Source organism: Mesoplodon bidens (genome assembly GCF_964165515.1).
Source record: "Mesoplodon bidens genome assembly, chromosome: 4".
Classification (NCBI taxonomy): Eukaryota; Metazoa; Chordata; class Mammalia; order Artiodactyla; family Ziphiidae; genus Mesoplodon; species Mesoplodon bidens.
Genome location: NC_138160.1, coordinates 103,720,158 through 103,746,496, shown reverse-complemented (window position 1 = coordinate 103,746,496; position 26,339 = coordinate 103,720,158). Strand labels below are relative to the sequence as shown.

Genomic DNA, 26,339 nt, shown 5'->3' with positions numbered 1-26,339 from the left:
GAAATGACTGTCATTAGTTAGTACAGAGATGCAACAGAGAAAATGTATTAGGTCAACCAAATCTTTTGGTTCAGAAACACATGACCACATTCCATGAGTGACCCATCAGTGAAGTGGGGCCTCACAACTGTTTCATTTAAATCCTCTTCAGTTTCTTTTCTTTTTTTTTTTTTTGCGGTACACGGGCCTCTCACTGCTGTGGCCTCTCCCGTTGCGGAGCACAGGCTCCGGACGCACAGGCTCAGCGGCCATGGCTCACGGGCCCAGCCGCTCCGCGGCACGTGGGATCCTCCCGGACCGGGGCACGAACCTGTGTCCCCTGCATCAGCAGGCGGACTCTCAACCACTGCGCCACCAGGGAAGCCCCCTCTTCTGTTTCTTGAAAAGCTTCCGCTCAAGAAGAACCACTCCTTCTTGACGCTGCACCCTGGGCCATCCCACATGCTTGGGACCCCAGTCTGGTCTAAATCACCAGACCTATTCACTAGATAAGCTTTTGATTAAAAAAAAAAATATATATATATATATATATAAACAACATTTTAAATATCAAATAATATTTCCCTGTTGTTTTAGCTTGCTTATCTTTATTTTTGATTTATCTTCAATGGTAAATTGAATGGTCATTTTCATTCTTTGCAGAGGCAAGTGGTGTAGCAGGAATATGTAGCTTTAGAGCAAGACCTGGGTTTGAGTATCTCCTCTGTCTACCTTAAAGGTCATTGTGAGGATTAGGCGATGTCTCCAAGAGTCTCTGGCATGCAATTAGCATTCGATAAATGTTAATTCTGTTTCCTTTGAATTTTTTTCTTGTATCAATTCTCAACCATCTATTTTATTGGTTTTGGAGGTTTGGATTATTGTCTATCTAACAAACAGAGCTTCTTAGTCCTCTACGATTCATGGATCCCTTTGAAAATGATGAAAGCTGAGAATCTTGCTTGCTGAAAAATACACACACATATATAATTGTGCTGCGAGTGGTAGGGGGTCCAATAGACCCCTGACAGCCCAGCCAAAGATGCCTGCTTGTAGCTCTGATGTGGCAGCAATGCTGCTGGGCACACTTTTCATTTGGCCTGGAGCCTGAAGCACTGCTGGGCCCGTGCTGGATGCCAGCTCCCCAAAGGACACGCTAGCCTTCTTGTTTCAGTTTTCTACCTCTTTGTCAATTAGAACCCCGCTGGAGTGTGTGCTGCCTTGTATTAGACTTCATGAGTGCTTTCAGCTTTAGGCTGTGGTTGAAAATATTTGTCTGGCCGTGTCCGGTGAAGGATTTTTTTCTGAAAGTCCAAAATCTACTGCTGTACCGGATTTAGAAAGCAGTTCATATTTATGGCTTCTATGTCTTCTAAATATAACTCTAGAATTCAATAAGCTGTGGTGTTGAAGGTTCCCAAAGTTAGCAAAATGGAGGGAAAGTAAGATTTAAACTCTATTTCCACAGAGTACAGCTGATGAAGCACTAGTACACCACACCTGTTATGAGATGGGCATTTTGAACCACTGGGCAGTGATAGTCCCAGGCCTGGTGCTTTCTAACTGATTAACTAATTACTCTGATGGTAGAGTCCTGACACTGCATGCAAGTTGGAATGCATGGCTGGGTAGCTAATTTACACAGTAAAATGTCAGAATTCAAAATGAGCATAACAAGTTGAAGAAAAAGTTGGAAATAATCCCATTAAATCGTACAGGTTAAAGTACTGAGTCAAATACTGTAAGAGGCAGAATTAATTAATCTCCAGATGCAAGTTGGAGAGTAGGTCACAAGTGCTGTTGGTCACAACTGGTAAGTCAGCAAGGCAGTCCTGCTTCCACAAAGGTGTAAAATGAGCTGAGGAATCCTCTCACTCCACTGAAAGCAATATTATTTAATCCCCAAGGAAAGGGAAATAAGAATAAACTCAGGAAGAGCTAGAGGCAAGCGATGAAAATGACTAAAAGATTAAAATAGTGTCCATATGAAGAGGTCACTCAACAGTGGGTACCAAGCATGGAATGAGGTGGTGGAGGACCAAGGAGATAATGTGGTCTTTAAGTTAACTAACCATTCTGTTAAGGAGGGTGGCAGTTTCCAAAGCTGCTGGAACAAGAAGAAACTACTGTCCAAACTAGCAGAGAAGGAATCTATCTCTAGCTGAAGCTTGTGCCATAAAAATAGGAAAAGTGGCACATGCATGGGAAGAGTAGGAATCATAAGAGCTTCTAAATATCTGGGTTCTGAACATCTTTTAGTTGCTCTTTCATACACATGCAGACTGGAGATGCTACAGAATTAACAGAAAACCACAGTAATTTCCAGCCAATTTACCACTCAGGAAGTACATAGGCTAAAAATCAGGTTGCTATTAAGATGCACAAAGGAAATGGGGCTAAATCAAAGAACTGTAACAAGTGTGTGATATATTATGTAACAGACTTTGCTAAGACTATATCCAACTCTGATAAATATTAAAATGGGCAATTGAGTGTACCTTGTAAGAAGAAAAAAATAATTATTATTCTTTACAACCATGTTACTCAGTTACAGAAGAATAAATAACTTTCCTTATTATAGACCAGAAATATCACTCTAAAAAAAGAATGGAAAAAAAATCTCTATGAAAATATTTACCAAAAAATTGCCTAAAGGGAGCAGAAAAACAATAGCATTGGTAGCAGCATCCTCTTCCAGCTCAATGTTTACTCCAGGAGAAATGTCTCTTTTATTGAAAAGGTGCAATTATCATCATGTAACAGAAATCACAAAATCCCGATTTTTCTACATTATCAGCTTTATAAAATCATGTTCCCAAAGGATACCATTGATTAGTTGCACATGTGCTTTCTGTGACATCCCAAATACTTAATTGTCAGTTATCTTTTCTTCTTCAGTAAGTAAAATGTAGTCACAAAATTACAGAGGGACCTGTTCTGCCTTAACCTTCACTAGATGCCATCATGCAGTGGAAAACACTGGTAAAATATCACAGGATAACGCCGTCCGAAAAGGGAGACATATAAACACTGTAATGATTTCCCATGAGTTTCCATTTTAGAAAATTGTCACTAAGGCGAGCATAAACGGTGACATATCTCCACCGAGGACACGGTGAAATCGAACGCTGGCATTCTAGTTAGGTCCAAACCTACCCAGCAGCCAATTATAACAGGAACAGAACATCTTGCTGAAAACTTGGACAAGACCACTTTGCTAACCTTCCAAGATCACTGCACAAAGCTGCGCTGTTTTCACTGATTTGATCCTTTTATTCTCTTTTCAAAACATTAAAGAAAAAAAAACCCACCATATTTCTTCCCATTGTCTATCAAGGTTTTTTAACAACTGCAAGGAACCTCTCAGTCACAAAAGCCAGGGTATTGAACTAAGTTGGGAGGTTTCCAAGAGTCCTGAAAGCTCTTTTCCTATTCCACCTTGTTTGGTTTGAAATACCCGACGGTTGAGGTGACAAAGTTCATGACAGTTTTTCCTCTCTTCACCAGGAAAGATGCTGCACACCACACCTACTTCAGAGGTACAGCTAAGAACAGGGAGGGAGAAAAATCAATACCTCCTCACGGCAGTAAGTGGGCTGCCGTGTCCCTGTCCTCTGGGAACAAAACCTACCAGCTCACAGAGGCTGTGCCGTCCTCAGTCCTCCACTTACCCTTCCCCAGCACTTGCTCACAATTTCACAAAATGAACCACAGTAAGGTTACCAAAGGAACACTTTTAAAAAAAGTCAGCTGGTAAATGGATCTAACGAAGGCTCATGACCACCTAAAAAATAAAAATCAGATGTGCTCTGGAAGAACCCAGTGTACCACGCATCCTTCTTTGTGTGTGCCACCCTTCCCAAGACACGTCTCCTCGGTGTCTGGTGAAAACTGAACTATTCCTAGATTCAAATAGACATCTGCTATCGTTTCACAGGGCTTTACAGACTATCTTGCAAGAAATCTGAGGACTTGCACTAAAAGCTGAAGGCTGCTGACAAGGGCCCATTTAAAACGGTAAAGAATCTGTGCAAAGAAACAAAGTCACTTGGCTTCAGAAAGATTTGACAGAAGAAATCTAATTTCTGATAATAGGGCTAAAAAGATAAAACTAACCATGGAACAATAGCAACTGGAAAACCAACCATCTTTTGAACTTTTTTTTTTTTTTCTCCTGTATGCGGGCCTCTCACTGCTGTGGCCTCTCCCGTTGCAGAGCACAGGCTCCGGACATGCATGCTCAGCGGCCATGGCTCACGGGCCCAGCCGCTCCGCGGCATGTGGGATCCTCCCGGACTGGGGCACGAACCCGTGTCCCCTGCATCGGCAGGCGGACTCTCAACAACTGCGCCACCAGGGAAGCCCCTGAACTATTTTAATACCAAAATTTATGTCCTCTGTGTTTCTGGAATATCTATTGATAAAAAAGATATTTGTTGACCAGGTACTAAGTACAACCACTGGCACAATGGGTAACCAAACAAACATGGTCTTGTCCTCCCAGGACTTACAATCTAGTGGGGGAGATGGATGGTTTTCAAATAATCACAGTGATGAATGTGAGATTACAAACTGAAATAGGTACCTTGAAGGAAGTAAATCCCTTCTTTAAACAACAGTAAAAAAAAAAAAAAAAAAGCACCCTATTAACCTGTGAAGTACTAACAAAGCTTCCCTGGGAAAGTGACCCTTCGGCTGGGAGTTGAATGAGCTAATGGGATAAAGGGAGTGGGGTATTTCAGATGCACAGCACAGTACACTGTTCAAAACACAATGTGTTCAAAGACTTGTGGAAGGTGGAAGCCTGGCATTAGGAAAACTGAAAGGCCAGTGAGGCTGTGCCTGAGGAAACAATGAAGCTGAGCAATAAAGTAGGAGAACCTGAGCTGGAGAGGTGGGGCAGGACTTCTGTGTCATGTGAAGGATGATTTGTATTTTGACTACAACTGGAACAGCAGTGGTGTTCCTCGGATCCAGTGACTGTGCATTATAGTCTCTCTTTGGCTGTCTCTAAACAGCTTCTTAATCTACTGAGTTAATTTTAACCATTAGATTTTCATTTCATATTTGGTTCCTTTTCAAATCTGCCTGTTCTGCTTTTCTTAGGCTCATGATCTTTTCTTACGCTTTCAATTATTTTAGACATTTTAATTTTGGGTTTCCATTCAATTGTCCTTTTACTTGAACTTCTTGGGATTTAATCCTGTTTTTGTGTCTCTCACTCATAGCTGTTCATTTTCTTCTGTTTTGTAGTTTAGGTTCATGAGCTCATCTTCTGCAGGGCTTTATCTGTGGGAAAGGCTAGGCCAGGTTCAGGGAATGCCCCTCCCCCCCCAAGTGGTTTTGCTTCTACTCTGAGGAAGTACAGCCCTGACTGAGATGTAGTCAGCTTTGTGAAATGATATATTAATTTTCTAGATTGGAGTCATGAGATCTTGCAGATACAGAAACTATAAACCCTAAACTCTCATGAAACATGGTTGAGAAACTTTGTTAGGAAAACTTTTGTCCATATTCAACGGATTTTCATAGGCCAATGGTCTCCAAAGTGGGTTACAGAGATGTGGAGAGTTAAACAAGATAATTAATTGTGATTCAGAAAAACAAATGTTAAAAAAGATTGAAAATATATAAGAAAAAGATTTAAAATAAAAAATAATGAAAAAGTAAAAAACCTATCTTTTCTAATTTTTAATGGATTTATAGCAGTACGTGTATAAAACATTATTAAATATGCATATATTGAAGTATTATGCTCAACTGTTTTTTGATAAGGATATATAGTCCTAGGTCAATAGACTATTACTCTGACTACAGTGCATAAAGAGCTTATAAGAGCCAGTAAGGCCCAATCTAAACAACACTACTGAAATAGTCTACCTTAGCCTTAGTAATACTTTTACTAGGGTATAGCTCTATTATTAGAAATGCCCTTCCCACCTCTTCTCAACAGGCCAACTCCTACTTCTCCTTCAAGTCTCAGCTCAAGTGTTACCTCCCTTAGAAAACATTCCTGAGACCCTCAGGTAGGGCTAAGTTATCATTTTTTATGTGTGAAATAAAAGAATCATTTTATGTGATGTGATGATTAATACTGGACTGAGTCATATTAACTTTCAACAATTTTAACCTACCACATAAGGCAGTTTTCATATAGTTTATAACAACAATATTTATTTAACACCTGGTCTGTGCTGGGCTCTTTATCTTATTTAATTTTCACAAAACAATGACATGCTTTCATTATCCACATTCTACCTATGAAGAATTTGGGGCTCAGAAAGTCTAAATCACCTGTACAAGGTTTCTTAAAGGGTAAGGGGACAGGCAGGACTGGAACCTAGGTCTCCCTAGCTCTAAAACTACTGATCTACAGATGTACCTATTCACTGAGTCATTCATTCATTCCATAAATATTTACTGATGTTTATGCATGCACAACAGCACTGGGCTACATAGTTTAATTCTTTTCTTAGTAAATTTTATTGGAATCCTTTATCTTTTCCAATATATATTTTTCTACTGTATTTATAAATTTAATGGAACCCATAGATAAATTTAATGGAACTACTGAAATTTAGCTCCCTTAAAATACATTTCTAATTTTCTTTGGATTTAAATTTTTGCTTAGCATCGCAACTAATTCTTACAAGTATATAAAGACTCCAGGAAGAAGAACAATAAATTTCATTAATTTCTGTCCTACATTAAAAAAAAAAAACTGAGGATAAAGCAAAAGCAAAGACCAAAATTATCTGGCCTCACAACATTTCAAAACCTATTTGGCAACTTCTGACCTGCTCAATTCTTCTTTGACTGGGTAAAATGCTTTAAAGCCATATTTTACATACTTTTGATCCATTTGAATTACCTAACTATATGTTGAAGAACAATGTGGCTCAATTACACATTATAGATAACACCAGATTTATGAGGCATTTTCTTGATCTTCAAATAGAGAAAAAAAATTCTGAAAGCAATAATAAACTAGCTACTTACCTATAAGTCAAAACTAAAATCAGGGGACTAATACATTTGAATAAAATCATGTATTACAAAGCAAACCAAAACTGATTTAGTTATTCAAACAATATGGTAAGACACCAATTGAAATACAAATTATAGAATATGCTTATGGAAGCGCTATCTTTTTACTTTAAAGAAGAAATAGAAATCAGAACTAGGCTCGTAAGATGTTGCCTGGAGAGAGCCTCTGGAGATTGGTTTTTAATGAAAGATTTACAATTAGCATAGCCTATGTGTGTTGAGGAATTGATGTTTTTAAAGTGTTTAAAGTGCTTGAAAACAATTTGCTCTCTCAAGTCCCTTAAACATGCTCCCAAATCTCTACTTTATTCCTCTGATTTATTTAGCATTCTCTTTCTTCACATACTGTGCACTTTGACACAGCCCCAGCACAGCTGAGTTTCAAGAGGTGTAGTTTAGATCAATTAGGCCTTCCGAGGTATACACATTCTCACTGCACTATAGCTAAGACATAGTGTACTGGGCAAATATCTTTTTAAAATTTTTAATGAAGACCACCAACAGTATTTTATATTTGTCCAGGTATAAGCACTGCATTGAGTTTCCTGTTTATATGCTAAAGTTATGCAACTAATGTTTTACATGAATTTAAGAACCTTGAATGAGGCTGAACTTGGAAGTTCATAGTGCATGGTACTCAGTGGGAACACGTAGTGGGAAGCAGCTAGAGAGTGAGACAGAGACTTATTCTGAGGTGCAGTAGCAAGTCCTCAGAGAAATGTACCAAAAATGAAAAGTGGCCCTTGTGGAGATGGTTCATAGGTCTAAAGTTAAAAACAAGTCTATATAGGAACAAGTCTATAAAGGAAGTGGGGAAGAGGTCCTTGACCTCTTGGCTGCAACAAAAAATGCAGTTAATGAAATTGTTCACATAAAATACACAGATGGGTTAACAGTAGCCCAAAAGGACTACACCAAGGGAGATGGAATACAACAGCATGAAAGAAGAGAGAGTGGGTCTATATGTACCTGGCTGCTAGTCACCACATCACGTCCAAGCAGGAGCCTGTGCTCTCAGTCCATGGAAAGAAGAACACACCTACTCTGGTCCTTCCCCCAAATCTGATGCTGAAATAAGTCCTCCCATAACTTGGAGTTAAATTATCGATGTCTATTTAGGGATTTACACTCAACAGTGAACATGGACCCTTTTCTGGGGGGTTCCAGATTATACCAGCCTTCTTCTGATAGGCTCCCAGGTTTCCCAGGAAGTAGGCAGAGAATGACTGCAGGGAAAGCTACTCTACACTTAAGCTTGAATTCTCTGCCTGCCTTCTGCCACTGGAGGCTGTGGCACAGACTGTTGGTTGCCCACCCAAAATCCATGCTCCTCTTCTTCCTTATTAATGGAGCACCAATTTTTGGTGGTGGTGGTGGGGTTTTGGCAAATTGCCAAGCTAAAAAAAGCAACCGGGAGTAACAAAAAACAATGACAATAACACCCCTCCCACATTTCCCGGATTCCCCTGCCACGTGTTGCAGACCTGGCCACTAAGGTGTCAGTGGAAGTCACCGGATGGGAAAGACCCAAAAAGTTCCCTAAAAGTGAACAGTCAGGCTCCGCTGGTCCTCATCTTTTTCCTCATCTTTTCACCCCTTTCCCCTCCCCTCTTTCCTGGAACATGAGCGTAGTTTCTGAGTTCATATGTTACCTTGTGATCATAAGGGAAAGGCCAAAAGAATCAAAGAGATCCAATCCCTGTCGATCTTGAGCTACGGAAACAAAACCCACAATTACCCACCACTGGTAACGCTTGAGGAAATAATATGCCTGAGAAAGAGAAACCCCACTTTTAGTTAAGTCCTTTTATTTCGACTGTTACCTGTGGTAGAACACAAACCCCTGCTGATACAGACTTCTTGCCTCCGCAGATCATAAAGTCCAATTTTTGGCCCAAAGAGCAGAGTACTGGGTAGAATATTTTAACAAATAGAGAGAAGAAAAGGAAAAACCCAACTCTGCTATTTTACTTTTAATTCACTATTTTAGTACTGGTGGCACAGCGGTTGAGAGTCCGCCTGCCTATGCAGGTGACACGGGTTCGTGCCCCTGTCCGGGAAGATCCCACATGCCGTGGAGCGGCTGGGCCCATGAGCCTGCGCATCCGGAACCTGTGCTCCGCAGTGGGAGAGGCCACAACAGTGAGAGGCCCGAATACCACACACACACAAAAAAGAATACTTTAAGAAGGAATGAAGGAATGAAGGGAGGGAGGGAGGGAGGGAGGGAGGGAGGGGGGGAGGGATGAGGGAAGGGGAGAGGGAAGGGGAGAAGGAAGGGAGGAAAGAACCAACCCTGATATGTTTATTTTTAACTTACTACTTTAAAAAAGTCCACAACATAAAGAATAGTCTATGAAAAATCAAAAAGCCATTAGATTCACACATACATTGCATTGTCTATAAAAAGCAAGAAAAGGACAAATACATGAAAAACTTGTCTGCCTAACACAGCAGGTGCTAAGAACACACATTACCAAATAGTAAAGAAATCAAGCATATAGGTAATGAGATGAGACTAAACAATAAAAATGTAAGCTGATTATCCAGAAAATTATCCTACCAAATCACAGACAGTATCCCTATGGAAATGGAAGGTGTTTCATTAAATTTATTTTACAAAGGATTGTCCAAATCACTGTAAAGTGACCCAGAAGGAATAATTTAGCATTGGCTAGTGGAAGAAAATACAATTCTACTTTAACTTTTTAATCACAAATTTTATGATCTTTTAACAGCTTTCTATTAAGAGCAATTAAAGGGAGACAGCAAAGATTTACGCTGATACTCTAGCAAGTTAAAATGACTATATACATTTTCAAGCAGAAGTTTTATATTTTGAAGATCTTAGCAGTTTGAGGGTAAAACACTGATTTATTAAAAAAGAAGAAGAAGAAAAAGCTGGAAGATGTGCCTCTGGTGTCTGAAGATAACATTTTTGGATTGACTTTTGCTCCCTGCCCATGGCTGTCCCTGGTACACAGCCTGCTGAGAAGCCAGACATCACTGGGGCTAGGCAGAGATACAGGAGAAACACAAGGGTACAAATACAACAGAGGGACCAATGCACAACCTGGACACCTTGTCAGGCCTACACACTAACCATACTGGTCTACCAGACCAACCATCCCAGGTAGTGGTCTACTCAACCACGCTTCCCCCCAGCCTGGCCCAGCTATGGCCCAGGGAGGGATCCAGGGAGGCACCAGGGAGCACCTGACAGGCAAGCTCCTATTTTCTGCCAACAAATCATTTTCGTGTATGTTTCCCCAAGGCTCAGCTGGGTGTCATCACCTAGGGGTGGCCACTGAGCAAGTGCACTACACCTTATTATCTTATAGTTACGGAGAAATGGTAAATAGGTTGTTTCTGTTTACAAGAATTTTATGCACTTTTGAACATTTATTCACTTAAATTGTTCAAAATTAATCATAGGTAAGTTTCTTAAGTCCTCCGTGCTTCAACAAGGTCAATAATATTATCTACCCCAGAGGTTGTAGTCGTGATCAAATAAGACTCATGCCTATAAAGAAACTGCTACAGTGCCTACTGTACTGTAAGTACCTAATAAATATTATTTATTATTATGATTCTTAGTAGTAGCAGCAGTTTAAGATGAACAAAAATAATCTATCACAGAAGCTGAATAATTTAACAAGCTGATTTAAAGAAAGTAAACATTTTCTTATATGGTTTTACTTGTGTCATTGTTAATTTTTTTAAAAAAGCTTGTGCTTTGCATAAGATCCAACTATCTTGTAACTTCCTGGCCTCTTAATGCATACACTGATGCATGCACACAGGCCAAAGTATCTGTTTTATGGAATTTTTACACAGAACTCCTTTAGTCAGATCTTTAAAGCACTATCTCTGTGGACCAATGAGGTTAGACATGACCTAGCTGTGCTACACAGAGCCCTTCTTTGCAATGGTGCTGCCCCCCTATCAGTGAAACGTCCAAACCACTGATCTAGAGATTTCTCACTTCCATCAGCCCCCTTGGACTTTTCAGTGCTCCTTGTCCAGCTTCAGATTCCATGATTGACCGTGATAATCAGTTCCCTGAAATGCCTCCAACCCCATGAAGCCCCCCCCTCCACTCTGTGTGCTCAGAATCCCTCAGTTCTGGCTGAATCCTGGCATCTCTTATCCATGCCTCAACCCCAGCTGTTAAACACCACGAGAAAACCACACAGTACAAAGAAACTGGTTTCACATTAAATTCAAGTTCTTATCTACAAAACATTGTCTTGTTTCTCTTCTCTAGAACAATGGTTCTCCAACTTTAGCCAGCAGCAGAATCACCTAGAGAGCTTGTTAAAATATAGATTGCTGGGTTCCACCTCCCAAGTTTCTGACCCAGTAGGTCTGGTATGGGACCTTAGAAATTGCATTTCTGAAAAACTCCCAGGTTCCCAGGTGATGCTGATGCTACTGGTCCAGGAACCACTCTTTGAGAACCACTGCTCTAGAGGAACCACCATCATCCATCTCATACCTTCTCCTCTTCTCTTTGAATCTCCCTTACCCCTTCCTCCACCCTCCCCCTAAGCTGAGAAACAGTCTTCACACTTCAGTGAGAATACAGAAGCCACCAGACTTGATGTCCCTCATCTTCACCCCTCTCTATCTACATTACCCTTCCATCATCCTCTCTTCCTTCTTCTGCTATAGAGGAGGAAGTGCCACTCCTTCTCTCAGAGGCCAATTCCTCTAGTTATACTCTGGCTCTCAGCCTACCTCTTGACTTTCTCAAATATTTCTTTAGTTATAACCCTTATCTCCTCTGCCTATTCACTTATCTAATTCCTTCCATCCATCCTTCCTTCCATCCATCCATCCATCTTTCTATCATCTCTGCTGAATCATTCCTATCAGCTTACAAATATGCTCTAGTATCTCACAGAACAAAATAAACAAATTGAAAAAATCTCTCAGAGAACACAGCTTACTTCTCTGCTTCTTTTCATGGCATACGTTCTCATGACTGTTCTACAGATGCTGTTTCCTTTTCTTATCTCCAGTTCATCCATTACTCAACCCTCTACAAAAATGGCTTTGGTTTCCACCATTTGCAGCCTGTCAAGGTCACAGATCTCTTCTGTGTTGCTAAATTCCATGGCCACTTTTGTCCTTAACATACTCAACTTCTGAGTAGCCAGCACTCAGCCAAACAACCCCTCTCCCACTTCCTGAAATACTCTTTTCTTTGCTTTTGCAACCCTCCGGTTTCCTCCTATCTTGTTTTCACTCTCCTTTGTTACCTCTTCCTTTTCCACCTGACCTCAAAATGTTGGGATTTTTCAAGGCTTAGCCAGTGCCCTCTTGTCTCCCCAGTCTTATCTGAACGTACCAACCGCCATGGATTTTAAAACCTTTATGCTGATGAGATGCATATTCATTTCTCCAGGCTGGAACTTTCTTCTGGGTTCCAGACTCATAGAACTAAATACCTATTTAACATCTCCACTTGAGCTTCTTAAAGATATCTTCAATTCAAAATGTGCAAAGCAGAAATTGCTGTTTCCTTAAAAAAAAACCAAAAAAACCTGCCATCCCCTTCTCCACCACCTTCTTCACCTCAGCAAATGAGGGCACCACCCACCCAGCTGCCAAAGCGGAAAGCTTCCTTCCCTTCACCTTCCATGTTCAGCCTATCATCAGCGTCACCTGGAGCTCCTCTCCCACTCGCTCATAAAGCTACAGCCGGAGCAGTCTTCAGAGCCACCGGTGGGCCTATGCTCCTTCCCACAGCCTCTACATCTGCTGTTCCCTTAGCCTTCTTCTCAGACTCGACATGGTTAACTTTCCTCAGTCTTAGGTCTTGGTCTAAATGTCGCCTCAGAGGTGCCTTCCCTGACCACTCAAACTCAAGCACTTGCTCTCACTCCCAGATCATCTTTTTCTTGCTCCCTTATTTTTTGTTTCCCTTATAGCGCTTGCAATTATTTTATTTATAAGTTTACTTGTTTTTTGCCCCTTCCACTCCAGCTCCAAGATGGCAGGACTGAGCCTGCTTTACTCACCCTTTACCTCTGCATCCAAAACAGTGTTTTGCATGCATGAGGGTTACTCCAGAGGCAGAACCCAACACAGGCAAATACTGAGGAGGCAAATTTTGGCTTAATATAAAGAGAAACTTTGTAACTGAAGTTTCTGATGTAAGGTTACACTTTGGGAGATAACAAGTACCACCCCAGCAAATACTTTACCAAAAGTAGTTGAGGTCCAGCTGCTACAGAATGTTGTAGCAAGAATTTATAGACAGTCAGGAAATTAAGCAAGGTGTTTGCTAAGAAAAACAGTAATATTGGGGCTTCCCTGGTGGTGCAGTGGTTAAGAATCCGCCTGCCAATGCAGGGGACATGGGTTCGAGCCCTGGTCCGGGAAGATCCCACATGCCACGGAGCAACTAAGCCCGTGAGCCACAATTACTGAAGCCCGTGCACCTAGAGCCTGTGCCCTGCAACAAGAGAAGCCACCGCAATGAGAAGCCCATGCGCCGCAACGAAGAGTAGCCCCCGCTCGCCGCAACTAGAGAAAGCCCGTGCTCAGCAAAGAAGACCCAACGCAGCCAAAAATAAAAATTAATTAATTAATTTAAAAAAACCACAGTAATATCTGGTATCAGCATAATATTTTATGGATTGCCAAATGGCCCCACATATACTGGGTCACTTAATTCTCATCACCACCTTTGAGGTAGATAGGATCAAGGGCATTTTATGGGAAAACTAATTCTGTGATGTTAAATGACTAGCTGTTAATAACACCAAGCCCAGATCCTCTAAGGTGGAGAGTCTGCCCCTTGAGGTAGGTGAGTTGAGCATCCAGGCCTTGTACTGGTTCCCAGTTGCACTGTCTCCCTAAAGGGTACTTGCAGTTCCTTCTTTAATAACCTTCTGGTCCTTCAAGGGTCAGCTGCTCCTCTCTCACCCTCTGGCAAGAAGGGGGCCCACAGCCCCTCCCTTAAGTTCTGGAGCTCAGCCAGGGTGTGGCTGAATGTATCAGCAAGACTCAACCAAAGTGGATGACAGAGGGAAATAAACAAAGAGGGTTGTGAGACTAGTGGCTTACAAATCACCAACAAATTAAGCAATTGCTCACCTAAGTCTCAGGGAAAATAAACCAAACGGAATTGTGATGCTGCCGTTTGTTGTCAGACTTATCCTGCTACTCAAATGAGACCCTTTTCAACCTCTTTATTACAGCTCATAAAGCTGAACATCAATAAGGATAAAAAGAGAAACTGGAAATAGCCTTGTTCAGTACACTTTTTAATGGGAAAATGTAAGTTGAAAATTAACAAGCTTAATTTGTCTTTAATTTTTAAATCTTAGTATAAGAAATACTAAAAACTATTGTTAAAATTTCAAATGTTTTCTTATTTTTTTTGTACTCAGCCCACCACATCTTCATTTTGAGAAGAGGAAAACAGCTACCTGCTAAGCAATTCTGCCTTGAGCACAATTTTGCAACCAGAAAATAACTGAGCGAGACAGCAAATAGGACTCTTAAAACAGGCCCCTGAATAACGAATAATGCAGTGAGAAGGAGCATCCCAACTGTGATAACTTTTCTTGTTTTGTCTCACTGATATTTTCTTACGAAGGTTTTTGGGTCAGAGTAAACTCCTGAGGACTGATCTGACATTCCCTTTGAAACTAATTACATTAAACAGCAGGTGCCCACTTCAAGACTGAGCAGGAGAATGCAAGACATTCAGGGAATTCAGTGCACTTGAGGTTAATGTTCTCATCTTTTAGGAGCTTCTTTAAGCTTAGATAGCCCCAGCTCCACTAACAGTGTCATTTGTGCAGAGATAAAAGAAGGATCAATCTGATAAATTGGGGGGAAAAATGAAAAAAAATGTAATTTTTTTGCTGTACTGTAGCTAATCTTAGAATACACTCTGAAATGTTTAAGTGCTTAAAAACTAATTGACTAATTATATTTTCAGGGAAAAACTCCCTTTCTAGTTGAGACTTTCAACAGATTGCTGCAATGATCATACACGTGTAAGGCGGGAACAGGCTGCAGAGAGAAGGGTGATGGATCTGTATCTGTGTTTGAACTTTCTACCAGTACACCCAGTTTTGATAGAATAGGCATTTCTTCACTAATTAATGCAAAGAGGGATACTCTGGAAAAAACACTGATGCTGATGCTATACCAAACCAAAGGATCTCAATGATTTTTCAGTGGCCTTCTGTTATTAATTTGATGAATGACTACCACAATTAATAAGAAATTTTAGCAAACCCCTAAGTATACCTTTTCAAGTATACCTACTTCACTATAAATAAAAATAGAAGCAATACAATCATAGTTTTAAAATAATTGCGCATTACTTTGCTGCTTGTATTTGAAGGATCTTGATGAAGTCTGAGTGACCAGTCATGCTAATGCTGTAAGCTAACTCCTGATCTTGGCCTGAAAGTCTGTTCTGATCAATGACTCAAATGAATTTGACTTTGAGATGAACAGAATCTAAGGAAAATTGTTTATATTTTATGTATATGGTATAGGGTAGAGTCAAACATTCAACAGTGCTTAAAAATCACAGGTTCTAATTGCCTTAAGGCAGGCAAAGAACAAAAGAGAAGAAAAACTATAAGATGCCCTTTAGTTACATAGAAGCCAATAAGACATGCAAAATTTATGTAATATTTAAGAGAAAAGAAATAAAGGAATGGGATTTAAAGAACAATCAAAATACAACCTAAATTATTGCACTTGCAAACAACAACGTCAGGAAAGTTCACTTGAATTCTTTATTAAGAGTAGACATGTGGGCTTCCCTGGTGGCACGGTGATTAAGAATCCACCTGCCAATGCAGGGAACACGGGTCCTGGTCCTGGGAAGATCCGACATGCCGCGGAGCAACTAAGCCCGTGTGCCACAACTTCTGAAGCCCGCGCCTAGAGCCCGTGCTCCACAACAAGGGAAGCCACCACGATGAGAAGCCCGTGCACTGCAACGAAGAGTAGCCCCCCGCTCACTGCAACTAAGGAAAGCCCGCGGGCAGCAACAAAGACCCAACGCAGCCAAAATTAAATAAATTAAAATAAAAAGAGTAGACATGAATTTCATTTACTTCCATCTCTGGGACTAATTGAATAATTATTCTTTTAAGTATTGAGAAGAAAATATTACTCATTGAAAATAGAACCTTCTTTTATTCTGATTTCCTCAATTTCTTAGCAAAGCTGACAGGCAAGATTTGGAAGTAAATATTTAAAATTTTATTTTATTTTATCAATAACTAGTGATATCTCGTATCATTATTAGCACTACTACTACTATTACTAAATGTGCTTTAGAAAAAGTTAATAGTTTTCAAAATGGATATACCTAATGAATAGGTATATACTTAACGTATTGTCCATTGTAGATAATACAGGAAACTCCCATGAAAAAATTTAAATTTTAATTCTAGTAAAATGCTTGTTGAAAGTTAAGTAACTTCTCTGAACTATCCACATAACAAACCAACTTGATCCCTTTAGTACTTGTGTATTTTGTATACATTTCTTCTAAACACAAATACTACTTTGTAGTTATTTGTTTAGATACTGAATGGCCAAACCAAATTCCTCAAAGGCAAGGGTTAGGTGTAAATAATTTGCTCTGTGCTAGGCAGCTCGCACAGTAGATGCTCAATAAATATCTATTGAACATTGACATCTTTTTCTCAGCTGTTGACAGTAGGCTATGTATTCTGATAACTACAAAATCCATTCCATGAGAAATGCTTTTGTTATCAGTTATCATTTTAGATGACCCATAGGTCTTTTTTTCCAGTAGCAAAATAATTAAGTTGCCTATAAATGTAAAGTTTTGTAATACATAAAGCAGTTTAATTTGCTGCAAAATACTACTTTTTACATGCTAAATGGAATACAATCAAACGTGCTAAAAGAACTATTCAAAAGAAAGGAGACTGCAGTCTTCAGCAGGTGAATAAGTAGCAGTGGGATCTACACAACACCTCCTTCAGTTCAATTCTATCACACGTAGGAGCACTAGAGGGGCCTGAAATGCAGCAGGTGCTTGACAGTGTAAGTTCCCCCTCTCTTTCCAGTAGCATTCGCTCCTATTGGGGAGTCAGGGATGAAGTTAGTACAGAAGAGGTTTCTATTATCTACCATCCATTCTTCCCTGGAAAACAAATATGTGCACCAAAGAGAATGAGTTAAATTACTGCCTTCCTGCCTTTCCTTTTTCCCACTTCCTACTTTCTATTTTTGTTCTTTTGACTGTCTGGGGGTCCAAAAGCCACATTTTAAGATACAGTTATCTGGAAGCAACCTAAGTGTCCATCAACAGATGAATGGATAAAGAAGATGTGGCACATATATACAATGGAATATTACTCAGCCATAAAAAGAAATGAAATTGAGTTATTTGCAGTGAGGTGGATGGACCTAGAGTCTGTCATACAGAGTGAAGTAAGTCGCAAAGAGAAAAACAAATACCACACGTGAACACATATATATGGAATGTAAAAAAAAAATGTTTCTGAAGAACCTAGGGGCAGGACATGAATAAAGATGCAGATGTAAAGAATGGACTTGAGGACATGGGGAGGGGAAGGGTAAGCTTGGACAAAGTGAGAGAGTGGCATGGACATATATACACTACCAAATGTAAAATAGCTAGCTAGTGGGAAGCAGCTGCATAGCACAGGGAGATCAGCTCGGTGCTTTGTGACCACCTAGAGGGGTGGGATAGGGAGGGTGGGAGGGAGGGAGATGCAAAAAGGAGGGGATATGGGGATATATGTATACATATAGCTGATTCACTTTGTTATAAAGCAGAAACTTACACACCACTGTAAAGCAAATATACTCCAATAAAGATGTTAAAAAAAAAAAAGATAAGAGTCCTTTCAAGATGATCTACATCGCAAGGATGAGTCACCTTCCAAACCTGAAGCACACTAATGAGATTCAAAGGCTAATGAATAAGAAAAGGGAGGTACCACCAATTGTTAACACGTATTTGTTTTCTCAAGTTTATAATAAGAGTTGCTCAAAATGTGTAGGCAAAAAAGTAGATTCTGTGGGCATGAGGGAAATTTTGGGGGTGATAGAAATGTTCTAAAACTGGATTGTGCTAAATGTTCTAAAACTGGATTGTGCTATTATAACTCTATAAATTTAATAAAAATGATTGTATACTTATGGCATTTCATGGTATGTAGTTTATACCTCAGTAAAGCTATTAAAAAGAGTATCTCTTCTGTCTTTTCACTCTCCTGTAGTTGACCTTCAAGAGTCTGTCAGTTGATTTGGCTAAATAAATACTGTAAGATGCTGACGAAGTTTTTCCTGGGTCAGCAAAAAGATTGTTAAATACGGCTGATACTTGGTGTTAGATGTTGCCAAGAGAATGGAATAGGGAGGGTTTTTTTTTCTAATGAAAAACTAATTAAACATACCACTTTTTGTATACACAATTTTATATCAGGTAGAAATAGTAATTACCTGCTAAAAACATATTAAATTGGCCCAGATTACATGCCTTGCCTGAATCAGGACCAGTTCAAAATGAGGAATTTTAAGTTGATTTCAACAACTACACCTAACTAACTGAGCCCATCAATCCTAACCTTGGATTAGGATTTAAGCAAGATGATCCTAATTGCCACGCAACGTTGTGCGGGTCACTTGGTTTTGAAGCGTTCTAGTATCTCTCCTACAGTATCATCTACACCTTCAGCTTGCTGATTACCTTTTGGCTTCAGGAACACAGCTCTCGTTTGTTCGAGACAAGGCATGAGCACTGCCAAAATCAGAGGCCCTGGCTTGGCTCTCCTTTCCCAGACATGTCCTGCTCCCCGCCACACAGTGGGCAGGGAAGAGAAGGGCTTCTCTCTTTTCAACTTTCTTTTGAGTTTGACAACCCTGATGCCAACTAGTCTTCTCTCCCTACCTTGGAAATGAGATCTCGTATTTCACAGAAGAAGCACAGAGTAGATATTCTCTGCATCACACTAGACATCGGAAGCGACACAGAGAACGTAAAACGTGGTGGTGACCAATAAGGGCACAAAAGCCACTCAACACGCCAGCATTTCCAGCACGCCTTCTTTCACCTTAAAGCCCTCTGCCCTCCAAGCTTGTCTCTTGTGTGAAAGGTTTGAGAAATTAGTTGGGTTTTCTGGTATTAGAAGAAGAGAAGAAAAAGAAATGTGAAGGCAACTGCTTTTTTGTTAAATTTACCTCCCAAACCTTTATCACCAGGGTAGGAGTAGAAGGAGGGAAGAGACAGAGCTAACATTTACTCAGGACCAACAGAAGTGAACTTGCCCCCTCTCCCCCACAAAGAAGGAACATAGCTTATAATAAAACGTTTCCATTACAAAGAATAACAGTTATTGAAAAGCATATGAAAATGCTTTCAGAACAATCATTTGTAATAACAGTTTATTTACGAGAAAGAACCCAGTAAAGTAGGTCTGCAAAGTTCTGCTATTACGGGCAAGCAGATTCATTATAAATTTTTGTTAAGCATATTTTACTCATATTTAAAATTATAAATTGCAAGAAAATATTAAGTTATTTAGCTAAGCTTGACTAATATGTATATTACTGAATAATAAATACATGTTTTGTTATGTAAATATATCTACTTTTTGTTCATATTGTTTTTGACAAGTGGTTTTCAGTATTTCATGAGTCTGGAAGGGAAAAAAAAAAAGCAACAATTGGTAGGTCAGCCTATCCTTCGTTTTTGAGATGCAAAATCATCGTTGGACACAGCTTCAAGGAAAGTATTTATAAATTCAACATCTGTAACCACCTATTATGGAAAGACATTTTAAAACCAAATGTGATTGCTGACAAAGGATATGGGTGGAGTGTTGTATAAATGGAGATCACACAACTTGTAAATAAGGAGGCTGTCAGCACAACTTTTGTGTACATTTATGTTAAAGCCAGAAGGCTCAGCAGTGGACATTACATGTACATCTGAAGATTATATAATTCTACCGAAAAGGTAGGAGGAAAATTTTTATCTAGCTTTCTTTAAATATAATATGTTTAAAATTAGTATTCTGTGATTATTACTCTATTTGTTATTCATTGGAGACATCTGCATAAGTGATGACCACAAATGTTCTTTCTTTCAAAGCATCAGCACACATCTGATTACATTAATTCAAGTTTCCGTTTTAGTAGATATTCATGATTTCCAAATAAGATTTTTTTTCCTTAGGATTTTAGGGAAGGTTAGTCAGTCCTTCTTGGCTGCCATTCTGGTCCCCAAATCTACACCCCTTCTCACAATGCAGTGGGCATGCAGGGCTGCAGGCTGCTCCTTAACTATGGAAGCAAATCAATAGCAGCTGAATGCCATCTGCTTCGGGCCGCAGAACAGAACCAAAGTGTAAGCCATGCATCTTCCCTTATTGAAAGGTTATTTTATGCAAGTAAACAATTCATCGTCTTCTTGCACGCTTGATGCTCATTTACCACTTTGATCAATAAAATATGCAAAACAACAAAAAAATGGAATCCTAAGAGTAGTTCTGATGCCAGCGTGATAGTTAATCAATACCCGGCCTCTGTTCCCCAGGGCAAGTGTGAGCGCACTCCTATTGTAACCTGTGAAATCCAGAGTGGCCGACATGGCAGAAAAGACTGTTTTTAGAAGGGAGGTACCTTACGTTTACCCTGCAGGTTAAAAAGAACACATTCTCACTGAATTAAATCCAAACACTAACATCAACAGGCTTGAATGTTACTGATTCAGGCCAGTACATCTCAAAGCTCAAGAAAAAGTAATTTTGGTTTATATGCCGTTTAGAATCTCACAGACAGATATTGGATGAGATTCCTGACATGGACCTTTGGACAGCAACCCTTTCTAAGCTCTGTCTTATTAAGTCCTGGTTTTCAATGTATTCATGTTTCAGGTGAACTCAGTTTTTCTTCTAAAAACAAACTGCTGTGGGAATTTCTTGTGCACAGTGTTTCTTTTAGTCATACCACAAGCTGCCTTATTAGAGTAAACCTCTTGACAATTGATTCAGGCAGAATACTTTTCTCCCAACAAAGAAAACTATATCATCTCACAGATGCTACTGTATAAAAAAACCCTCAATTCAAGACTGTTTCCTAGCAAAATACAAAGCACTAAAAAAATGGATTTTTTTCCATTCTGACCAGCTCTCTTCAGCTGAATTGTGAATTTAAGCACAGTACAAGAATTTTTTTTAAAGATAAATTACATACCTTTCTAGAAAGTCTAAAATACAGTTTAATAGAAAGAAAAACCTTGCCCTGTGAAATAAGAAGTGCCCGACAAGGTGGGTTTTTTTTAGCATATTTTCAGATTACTATAAAAGTGACAACAGTTACCTATTAATCAAATAGTTTTAGTTTTCTAGATAAACTATTACAAGTTTAAAAACCTAACCTTTTTGCTCCTTACCCTATCTACTAAATTCATCACACTTATACATACCTCTCCGGTCATTAGATATAATTAGTGTTATCTAATAAACATATTTTGTCCTATTTTCTCACATTTACCTAAGTGCACTGTTAAAGATCTTAATGATATATGGGGGAAATGAGTAATGCTATTTAATACACAGAAGGAAAGAAAATAAATTTTAAAGTCTTAATGGGATATCTTTAGTATGAAGAAAAAAAAGAAAAATCCTACCAAATTTCTATCAGTACATGTTTGTAGTAATTTCACATCAAACACTATCATAAGTACTTTTCTTTACAAAGTATTTGGATGAGACTAAAATTTTCTCAAAGTTCTCCTTTATGAAACAAGCTAAATTACATAGCATTGACTGTGGGAAGTAATTTCCTTGTGATATTCCTAGCTTCATACAATAGAACTCTCTATTTCTAGCTATTTAAGATCATCATTCTAGAACTGTATTTAATTCATCTACTCAGCTTTTTAAAAACACTACATATACATAAAAATTTAAATATGTATTTAAATCAAATAACTGTGATAAAATTAATAACAACAGCATGACTACAGAAGTGCAGTAGCTTTGAGTCAATGACCCAACCAGCGGCAAGGGTATAATTTAAAGGCAGAAATTTCCAGTGCATGCACCGTTAGCCACAGTGAACCTGTTACTGCTCTAAAGGGAATTGTTTGCCTCTTATTAGATTTTCTACAGCACAGCCATAAGTGATAAATGTACTGCTGTACTCACTGTCAAGTTAATCAATGCTGCCAAAGTTTTGTTGACTTAACAGTAATCCATAAAGTGAGCAGCATTTTCTCCATCCCTATGACATCTCAGTCCGCAGAAGGTTTACAAATCCAAAAGTAGCTTCACATGAGAAAGAACTGCGGTGGGGATATTGGAGCAAAAGAGGGTTGATAGGGTAGACGGATTGGGTGATTTTCAAAATAAGCAGGTATTATGAATCCCCTCTTCTGATTTAAAAAAAAAGCATTTAAGATCACCTCCACACACACACAAAATTCACTTTTGTTGTTTACAATCCTAATAAATGAATAACTCTCCTGATGAAAGATGATTCCTTCCACAACCCCCCTTCTCACCTCAAAGCAAAATGGATGAACAAATAAGAAAACACCCAAACCTTCAAGAATCACAAAGCAAACTAGCCATTTCTAGGGCATGGTCTTAGCCTGTCTACAGTTCAATGCACGGATCAAATCTAGTACAGGGCACCAGTAATAAGAATGGTGATGTGGAAAAAAAAAAAAGCCCCAAATTTTGCTTCACTGTAAATCTGAGCACATGAAAGACGTGACCATTAGAACTGAGAAAAGAAAGGAAACAACAGGAGAGGAAAAGCTGCCCTGCAAACAAACCACTGCCATGCTTTCACAAGCAATTACAGACATATGAAATATGAATTGCAATTGATTTTTCTTCCTGGGGTCACTATGCTCCGTTTTTTACGCACTCGAGGCATTTATTTGGGCAGCAAACTGACAAGTTTTGTAGAATGACCTGAGTAGTGTAATCTTTGCTCAGTCCCGGGTACTTCATTGTGGCTTCTCATCCTTGACACTTGTCCCTCCCAAAAATTTACTGGCAAGGGATTCCTCGATAAAGACACGGAACAATGCAATTACCGGCGCAAAGGGCTGGCAGAAACTGACCAGGAGATGCTTAGCAACCTTTCCTGTGCCAATGAAAAATAAATAGCATCAATCTAGAAAAGCGACTGTCATCCTTACACTTCTACAGCAAATTTTCTTATTTGGCTGGTGATAATACTGCAGGATTACTAAACTCATGTGATTTGTCTTGCCAAAAAGAAGAATAATAACAAAAAATTGTGGTTATGAGAATAAATAACACAGATTTCTTATACTTTAAAAAGGCTTTTAAAAACTTCAACCATAAAAAGATAAGGTCTTTTATCTGCTTGTTTTCTATAACTCTGATTACAAGATTTTCCGGTATTCTGGTCTTCACAGAGCTCTAAACTGTGAATGTTACTGATCATAAGACAAAGCATTACTTGAAAATTTTTTTGTCTCTGGAGAACTTCCCCTCTTCCTTCCTTTCTCCCTTCTTCCCTTCCTCCCTCCCTCCCTCCCTCTTTCTCTCTTTCTTTCTTTATCAGTCCATAGGTCCTGGACATCTTTTTCTATCTGTATATATAGAATTATAGTATTATTTTGAACTGCTATTGAGTATTTTGTATAGCCTTCCACTGTATGGATATTCTAATACTTTTAACCAATTCTACTCTTATTGGGAAACTTTTGTAATTATATTGAAATGAAATAAATGCCTTACATACAGCATAGCCCAATTATGCAAGAATAATTGTTGGATAAATTCAGAAACGAAATTGCCAAATTGTTTTTCCAAAATGTTGCCACAATTGGCAGATGCCTTAAAGGTATGTGAGAATGTTTATTCCTTACCAACAATGAGTATAAATGTTTGTTTTAACAGTATAAATGTTTGTTTTAAATGTTTGTTTAACTTATAGATCTTTGCAGATCTATAAGTAAATATGTTTTCTCATTTTAATATACTATTCTCTGATTAATAATAAAGTATTTTTCTCTTTTTTACTGACCATTTGTAATTATTTTTTAATGAATGAATTCTGCCCATTTTCCTATTTGATTGTTTTCCCCCTAGTGACTTATAAAAGCACTTCACATATGGTGGGAATTAGACCTTTGTCATATATATTGTACAGTTTTTTAGTCTGTTTGTCTTATGATTTGAATTTGTGGTGACTTTTTGCTGAACAGAATTTTTAAATTTCATGTAGCCAAATTTTAAATGTTGCATATAACAAATAATACAAAACTACCACTATCAACTCAGAGAATATCATGCAATGAAATACTGCATAATCAAAGTCAGTATTCCTTATATTTGAATCTAATAGTCTATCCCAAACTATCAGAGAGGGACAAAAATAACAAAAGGAAGACTTAGAATAACATCAAATACCATTAAAACCAAACTATCTATCTGGCAGTCCTGAAGTAGCATTCAGGGTGGGCTGAGCTACAGTTAGGAGATGCTGGGGGAGGCCAGATGGGTGGCATGCAGGACTGGTAACCAGATGTGGAGAAATAAAGTTAGTACCCTAAGAGCTGTAACAGAAAGTAAAATGGGATGGGATAATGGTCAACTAAAGTGCATTAGGGTTTGAGAATATTACATCTGGGTGTGGAGAACTGAGAAAGGACCCATAAAGAGGAGGTACTGGAAATGAGCTTTGTGGGATGTGTTGGTAAACAGAGATGAGAAAAGGGGGTGTACCAGGTGCAGGGTACGGTAAACACAAGAGCCAAGACAAGGGGCAGTTAGTAGGCTAGTGTGGCTGTCACGTAAGCTCCATGCAGAGTAAGGCTGCAATTCTGAACACCTGGTGTAAGAACGTCATAATTTAGTAGCTGACAAGGAGCCATGAAATAATTTCTTGGTAGGTGGGTATCATGATCAGAGATGAAGCTGAGAAGAAATATTTACCCAGAAACTACGCAGAGTAGCCAGAGCTCCTGAGGAAACTACCGTGACGATCTTGGAGAAAAGGAGCAAAGCACAAACAGTGAAAACGGCAGTGGGGATGACAAGCAAAGTACTCCTCTGACTGATCACGAATAGCTTCCAGGACACAGTCCTGGGACTGTTTTTAGTGAAAGGGTGATTTCATAAAGGAACCTAAGAATGGACCAGATTTTTCCAAAACAGTATGAGAGGCTCTGTGGAGAAAGTCTCCAACAGTGGGATGACAAGGCAAAGAACAGTAACACCTGAAATAAGCTCAAGAGCATCCTGGGCATGATGCTGCTGAATTCGGTTGTGCGTGTGGAATGTAAGGAAGGAGGTGAGTCTCCTATCACGAATGGTTTGAAATCGTAACAGAGACAGACGATCAGAGCTCCAACATCCTATCCTCTGTTCAGATGTTGTGACCCTATCCTCCTACCCAGGTGGATGAGGGAGACAATGGGGAGAATTCAATTTATTGGTGTGCCTGCTGCCTAAAAGGCACTCTGGGACAAGAGGCAATGACTAGCCTTCTCGAATCACTACGAGGGGTGGGGAGCACAGGAAATGGGATAAAAGCCACAATTACCCACCGAGGAAGAGAGCATCCCCTGTGGAAAAACTCATTCTGTAAATCAGAACAAGATAAAGTAGAGAAGGCAAAGCCACAGAATGTTTTAAAAAGTTTCAGACTTTCTTTAGACCTTACTTCCAACCATCAGAACCACAGTTCCCTCGGCTTCCAGTGTGTGGAGGTGAGCCTCTTCATCCAGCCTGAAATCCACCCACCATTTACACCCCACAAGCAAAATGGGAGTTTGCCAAATTCTGCATTGAGAATGGCCTTTTAAAATAAACAATTTTAGAAATAGAGCACTTTATCTAATACACTACAAGGAAGTACCGCAGGAAGAATATTAAAAAAAAAAGTTCTAAACACATTTTACTTACTTAAAACACATTGGCATGAATGGAACAGGGGCTTCCAGTGACATGGAGCAGTGCCTTAGGGCAATGCCTCCCGAACGATTTTCATCGTACACGTCTCAAATGATAAAGGGCTGAGGCCTCACCCTAAAAAATACTTATTTAATTGTACATGATGTAAAGGTACTACTGTATTAATTATGTACTATTTAAAACATACACAAAGGAAATTTTAAAGTAATATAAAGATGAACTAATATTTAAAACAAATTTTCCTTTGTTGTATTTATTAATGATACAAAGAACATTTCTGTTCTTATTAAAAATTCCAGATAATGGTATTTCAACATGAGAGTAACGTGATTGACTATGCTCTCTTAGGTTGGAACACAG

General features: G+C 39.1%; 1 protein-coding gene across 2 annotated transcripts in view; it reads right to left on the bottom strand.

The window, feature by feature from the left end:
* The window catches only part of SNX24 (sorting nexin 24), a 170,665-nt gene that overhangs the window by 11,982 nt on the left and 132,344 nt on the right, over positions 1-26,339 (bottom strand). The gene's annotated exons all lie outside the window — the stretch shown is intronic.